The sequence below is a fragment of the Pseudopipra pipra genome, chromosome 13 (genome assembly GCF_036250125.1).
Source record: "Pseudopipra pipra isolate bDixPip1 chromosome 13, bDixPip1.hap1, whole genome shotgun sequence".
NCBI lineage: Eukaryota > Metazoa > Chordata > Aves > Passeriformes > Pipridae > Pseudopipra > Pseudopipra pipra.
In genome coordinates this window covers 16826281-16833375 of record NC_087561.1, presented here as the reverse complement: position 1 = coordinate 16833375, position 7095 = coordinate 16826281, and the positions used below count along the sequence as shown (strand labels likewise).

The 7095-nt window shown below is 39.5% G+C and overlaps 1 long non-coding RNA gene across 1 annotated transcript; it reads right to left on the bottom strand.

The window, feature by feature from the left end:
* Nucleotides 1-259: 259 nt before the first annotated feature.
* On the bottom strand, nucleotides 260-5234 carry LOC135421203 (uncharacterized). Its single transcript, XR_010433902.1, has 3 exons — nucleotides 4968-5234; nucleotides 2076-2157; nucleotides 260-468 (listed from the first exon to the last, which is right to left on the bottom strand). It is a non-coding gene; the product is annotated as an uncharacterized LOC135421203 (long non-coding RNA).
* Between the last annotated feature and the right edge of the window lie 1861 nt (nucleotides 5235-7095).

The window sequence follows — 7095 nt, the reverse complement described above, 5'->3', positions numbered from 1 at the left end:
TTTTTTTTTTTCTTTTTTTTTTTTTCCTGGCCAGTGCCCACTGGCACAAAACTGAGCTTTGACTGAAAGGTTCTTCAAATCTTCCTGTGATTCACAGGCAAGGGAGGGCTCCACGAGGACAAAACAACAAAGGAAATTTGAGACAGAGGATTTGTATATCTTGGCTTCAGAAATTAGAAGCCTCCTCTCCACGACGTTTAAATATGGGTTAGGAAAAAAAAATGGAATTAAGGAAAAAAAAAAAAAAGAAAAGTGAATCTAAGTTGTTATTACTTTATTGAAATAAATCTTTGTGGAATATAAACCAGGCAGTCACTGGAGCAGCTCTAATCAGCATCTTGTGTTTTCCCCAACCAGGCTGAATTTTGGGGGGGTGTCTCTCCTCTTTGCCACTGAAGCAATTCAATCCTTCAGAACACGTTGGCTTCTGCCGTTACTTTGTGGCATTAATGATTAGGGTTTGTCTCACTGAAAAAAAAAGTAAGAAATCTTATTTCAATTTAAAATACAAAGGGCCAGATCTCCATCCCATGCAAACCTGCAGAGCTCCAGGGGCTCATGTGCAGCTCTGCTGACTGACAGTCACAGAAAACTGTCTGCCTGGGACAGAAAATTGTCCCACAACGTTTTTTAACTACAGTGGAGAGAAGTTCAGTGCTTTATTAACTATGTTTTCTTTGAAGCTGCTACTACATCTTTCAAACTTCAAAGAAAAAATATCTTTTAATAAGTTTCACAAATCATCTGAATTTCTGTGATTTTGGGAGTTTGTTAGAGACTTAGATACTAATTCTGTAACCAACCCTCCAATGCAATGAGGGGATGTGGGTCTTCGTCCTCCAGCTCTCATTTTCTTTTGGTGCATTACTAGAAGAATTTCCTGTTCAGTTGCAACAAATTGATCTTGCATTTAAAACATATATTAAATCATTGGTGTGAGTGATGCAACTTTATTACGTGTCAGGAAAAAAATCTATATTATGATAGTTGTTGACAAATGATAATATTATTTTCCAGCTAAGCACGAGGTGTTAATGCTGCTAAATGGCTGCAAATGTTGACGTTAAAGGCTGCCTGCTGGCCATTTCCAGGTGACATATCTGGGGATTTGGGGCTATTTCATTTTCCAGCCTTTTTTAAGGCTTCAGGCCCCATCCATAAATTACAGCTGATGACAAAAGTGGAAGCTAACAGTGGCAAAATTAGGCCCACAGGCAAAATAATTATATATACAGCCTTTAGCAGTGAGGGAGAAAGCCATCAATCAGCCCCCAATTATTCACTAGTTAATCAGCTCTGCCCTTCCTTTATTGAAGGGTTACAGTGTAATTAAGTTGGCAGCATCCTTTTAATTCATCAAACATACAACACATGGCGGTGTTTGCTGCAATCAGGGGACAGCACCTTTGTGTGCCTGACCCCTGGCTCTGCTGCAGGAGAGGGGGAAACTTCAGAGGTAAGAGAGACTATTTCTGTGAGAGCAGAGAGGGTGGGCAGGGCTTTCCCACCATCCCACGTGCCTGCACCAACTCCAGAAAACTTGTATTAATTGGGTTATTCACACATCACCCAGGGCAGGTGGTTCTAGACCGCGGCATTTATGGATTTAACATCCTTTTCCCAGCAATCCCTCCCTGATAACGAGATCCAAACATCCCCCTGGGGCCCCTGGATTGATGGGGGACCACGACAGACAGAGCGGCCCCTTCCAGGCCAGCAAAGCAAACAGCCAATGGATTCATCTCTCCATGAAATATTTTTGTGGAAACCGCGTTTCAGGAAACAACAGAAGCAGCTCTTTGAAGGCAGAACGTAGTTTTGTATCCTCTCTCAAATTAATGACACTGGATTTTATATTATACAGCAGATTAGTATTTTCAGTGGCTTTTTGCCAGTAAGGAAGTATTTGGATATTGATTTTTATCTCACCAGTAGTGGAAATAACTCAAGATATTGCACTTCTCTATCCACGCTGAATTTTAACCTGTGGATGCCCTCAATGGCTCTGGCTTTGCCTTGGATGTAAACCCCAGTAATGCCATTTATTGTGCATGTCATTTTCTTCCTATATTTACCTGACCATAAATCTGTTTTCCTGCCACATCCACTTCCTGCTCACGGCATCCTCAGAGATGTTGAATGTCCTGGGTGTCCTTCCTACCTTGCAGAATAGATTCAGAATTATTTATTCATAAACAAGCTCTGTGTTTCTAACCTGCTTGTAATAATGAAGTTTTATACAATCCTGGGCTCTGCTGCATGATGTGGGCAAACAAACCCAAACCCCTCGACATCTGAATGCACTGGGAATATCAATGTTAAGAAGCATTGGATCTTGGACAAAAATCTTTATTGCTCTCCAAGTGCAAGAGCATTGTCCTTCTGGGCACTTTTTAAATGGTTATTTTACCTCATTCAATCTGATTGAAGACATTGGGAAGTTTCTCACTGTAAATAAAAATACCTTTCCCAAAGATACAAAAAAATTGCATTTTATTCTATTTTCGTTGTTTTGGTGTGTTTTTCTTTGGAGGAGAAACACACACAAAAGGATCACATCTCTACCCCCAAATCTCCAGGACACCAAGGGCACAGTCTGGGTCAAATCTGGCCAATAATCATCAGCATCACCAAAGACTGACAATGATGCAACAGGAGTGTTAAACATCATTTGTGTTATTCTCCCTTCCAGTAGTTTTGCCCCACCAGACACCCAATAATTTCACAATGTTCCACATTCTCTGGAATTCAGAGCTCAGACCAAGAGAGGAAGGACAGAAGGTGGGAACATTAACCTTCCTGGCCAGGAACTGTTATCATCTTGTGATCAACACACGTTGCCCCAACAGCTCAGGGAATCTGATATTCTTAAGTCACTTTGGATTTTTGGCCACTAAATACCCATACGGACAACACGCCACTGTCTTAGTTCAGGAATCAGCTTGGTTTGCCAGATCCTTTGGAAGGAGAACTCTCCCTGAGAGCCACTTGCAGAGATTTTGGGTGCCAATCACCTCTACCATGCTCCACTCTCCTGACAGAACCGGACACTAAACTGAGCCGCCCAAGAGCCACCAAAGAATCTGCCCCAGCAAAGAAATTTCCACAAACAGCTACATCCTTGCTAATAAACCACCAGGCTTGACAATTCGTTTGTCTCCTGGTTGTACTCGCGCATCTTTTTTACTATTTGGGGATTTGGACTTTTTTTTTTTGTGACAGAAACTTGGGCTGCCCAATTTGGGTGCTGCATTATCTCGATGTCCCCGAGCATCATCATCTCCTGGAGCCAACGTGTGCCATATTGCAGTCAAGCCCAGGCAGAACTCAGCAACAATCATGTCAGCAGAGAGTTTTTCACAATGAGATTGTATCTGTTTGTTATTGAGGGTCATTGAATCCCGTCTGTCAGGGTGATGTTATTGAATAGGTTCAAGTAATAGTTTGTGCTGATTATCAGAAAATATGTTTAAGAACTGTCACTCTGTTTATATCTTTCAGGGTTGCATTTGAATTATGCAGATAAGTGGGATCAAGAGGTGTAATGCAGCAAAGTACAATTCCTGATAGAAGCTGAAAAATAAAGTTTGCATCAAATTATCTATAAAAAAAGGGACTTTGTACACGCCTGTTCTGTTTAAACTGTGAAATACTGAATGTACAAAAAGCACATTTAGATTTCTTGTTGTTAAGCACTCAGCGTGTTTCCAGATGACAAAAAATGACACACACACACAAAAAATCTTCAGTATTGTTGTGAAAAGTTGCATGGGAGCAAAAATAATTTTTTGCAAGTGTGTTCATTTGAATTTTAGAAAGATTCAAAAAAATTATTCCAGCAGGTCAAGGAATTCCACAGTCAATTATTCTGCAGTCAGGGAAAACACTTTTTGTGGACAAAATGAATGTTAAAAAAGTGCCAACTGCAATTTTAAATTCTGCAATAAAACTTTTCCTAGCAGTGAATAAGAACTTAAACCACATCCTTTTTTTTACTAACCATCTAATTTTGCCATTCTAATATACAATTTCAAATTCGCTGCATCTTGGTTAATTAAATAAACTATCTAGTTGGAAAAAAAAGCAGACAATCCAGTGTGTCTGCTGGAGCTGAACAGTCTGTTGTGATTGTATATATTATTTTATTTGAATAACATTTTGGTTTTATGTATTTTCTAGTGTGAATATTTTAGTCATGTTCCCCTGAATGTTTTCATGGGCAATTTTTAAGTAATAAGATAATGAATTGTGTGGAAATATATAATACTATAACATAATAAAATAAGATATTATGTGGAAATTTATTCTCTTGGCTCTTGGGCTTGGATATTATACTGGGGTATAACCAGGAGCAGCACTGGCACTGCCATTGGTTTTCCAGTGAAGACACTGGTCTTTGGTTAAACACATATTTTTTTCTATTGCTGATAATAATTATAATTGCTGATATCACCCTCTTGCTCAGCAGAATTTGGAAGAGTCCTCTCTAACTGCTACTTTTTAGTGATAATTGTTCCTGAGAATAAAACAAAGTCATGCATTACACTGCTTAGAGAAACAAAAAATAAAATATGAAAATTCAGTCATCTTCAGGGCTTAAATAATGAAAAATAGATCTTATTTAGGGTACACAATCACAGCCTCTGTCTAGATATTCATATTTACTTATGCAGACACCAAATGAATTTGACTGCACTTACTAATAGTTCCCAAGATAACTTTGAAACTAAATATATTTTCTGTGGTAGAGATACTGAGGATAGAGTGGAATGAGAGGAAGAGATGCCTTGAAGCAAAAACACATTTCAGCTATCCATTAATAGTCTGGAAAAGAGATTATTTGGAACAGTCGTGAAGACAAAACAATTATCAATGTGGAAATTGAATATTTAGAATAACCTCTGAACAGTCACGGAACAAGCACCAAAATTCATGTTTTTGTGTGAACAATAAAAACTACATTTTACCCGACTTCCTAAGCACACAGCTTGAAATGACTGAGGAAAACTAAACTTCCTCGTGGAGAAATGAAGAGGAGGAAAAGCAGCCTGAGATGTGGAAGTGAATTCTGTGCTTTGGTTGGCACAGAAGGGGGCCCTCGTGGCACAAAGTTTTTTACACAACAGTTTTTCACCTGTTGGTCCCGGGACAAAAATATCACCTTTATGTGACCTCTACCGAAAAACAGAACCCAGGAAACGTATTTTTTAAAAGGATGAGAGCTACAAAACCTCTATGGAATGGGTATGTCCATGGCCAACGTTGCATCACACCGGCCAATCCATCCCAAAATTCCATGATCCACAGCTGGGAACAACAGGCACGAGCAACACAAGGGCTGACAATGGAAGGAGGCAGAAAACTCTGCATTCTCTCTGCATAAACTCCAAGGGGAATATTGAGCTGAAAATCCACATTATAAACATAAAATGGTTGTGTGGCTCTTGAGAGAGGATTTTTCTTTGCATTCCCCCTGCAAGAATGTGTTTCAGCCTAATGCATTGGATTCATTTGTTTTGTGGAGTGGAGCTAATGGGATGAAGATAAAGTGACTTCCAGGCAGAAAACCTTGTTAATCAAAACCAATTTGGGCCACTTGTACGCGTTGTTCTGACTTTCTGAGTTGGAACATCCATTTTTCACAACAACCCCGCGTGCCTGCAATGAAAAAATCACCATGTGTTTCATTTTGGGATGCCTACTCAGACTGTGTTAATGTTTTTATGACCTATAGACAGATCTTCCCTCCCTAAAACAAAAGCCACTTATCTTTGGGAAAGACTTCTTTCTGCTTTAAAGTCCATTTCCAAGATGGAGCTATGAGTGGATTTATTTCTTGACCTGTTTTGCAGAAATTTGAGGAACCTTGGTTGCCTACTGGAAACCAAGTTCACATCCTGGGGAGAATAAAATTGAGAAAAATCACATAAAATGTGTTTAAAGCAGAATGTGGGTGTTCATAGTACCTTAATGATTAGTAGTTGCATGGTTTTAATATGTTATCTTAAAAGACAAGGTGCCACCACAGAGGAAGGCGCCAGAATAAAGTGGCCAATAAGCATTTTGATCTCTTTGGAAATGGCATATTTTCCACAAATTATTTGGAATATGTGCCACAATAAAAGCCACCCAGGAGGAGAGACTGTTGACATAAAAAAACAAGGCAACAATCACTAATGAAGCATTGAAACATTGGTGAGAAGTAAATATAAATTTACCAGGAAGGCTTATTAGCAGTAGAAGAAGAAAGGTGTTGAAGGCAGTGTCTTGCATTTGTGTAAAATGCATAAATTAATGAATTCTTCATGGAAGCCTTTTTTATTCTGATTAATAAATCCTATTTCACCATTAAAACCCCCAAAAATCTCTATCCTCTTCCACACATCAGTGCCTCTCTTTACCTTATTTTCTCTTTGCCCTTGTTCTTGGGAAGCAGAGAGGCTGCTTTAAGCCAGGCCTGTGCAAATTTATCACCTGTAAGCCTTCCTGGGCCCTCTTTTCTTCCCAAATTCAGACAAAGCAATTGTCAGATTGTCCGTGTTCAACTCAGACACGTGTGAAGCTCTTTAGTCGAGGGTTTTAGATCTCCATCTATTTGTAGTTCCTCAACGCTGGGTTAAAATCTCTGAACAAGACCAAAAATCTCCTCAAAGAGGGAGCAAATTAAGTCAACAGAAAGTTTTGCAAAGTTTCAAATGAATTATTAAATCACCTTCTGCAGTCCACAGCAAGAAACCCAAACCTGCCCAGGGGATTTCAAACTCCAGTGAGCTTGGGCAGTGCTCTGCATCCCTAACAAGTCTCGTAGTCAGACCAAGGGGCTTCTTTGTGGACCTTTCTTTTCCATGCACCACTCTAGTAAACACATCCCTTTTTATCCCACTTACTTTTGTTTGCATGGTCCATGTATTTCTTTATCTGTGTTTTCAAATGCTGTTAAACTCCCCTCAGTATTTCTGAAGAAAGTCTGGATCTCAGTAACTCGGTATTCCCGAGGCAACCTGCAATAACAACCAGCTCAGGATTGCAAGGGATACCCGGCCAGGAAAGGGATTTCATTTCTAGTGGGCAATTGCAAACAACAAGGGAAATATT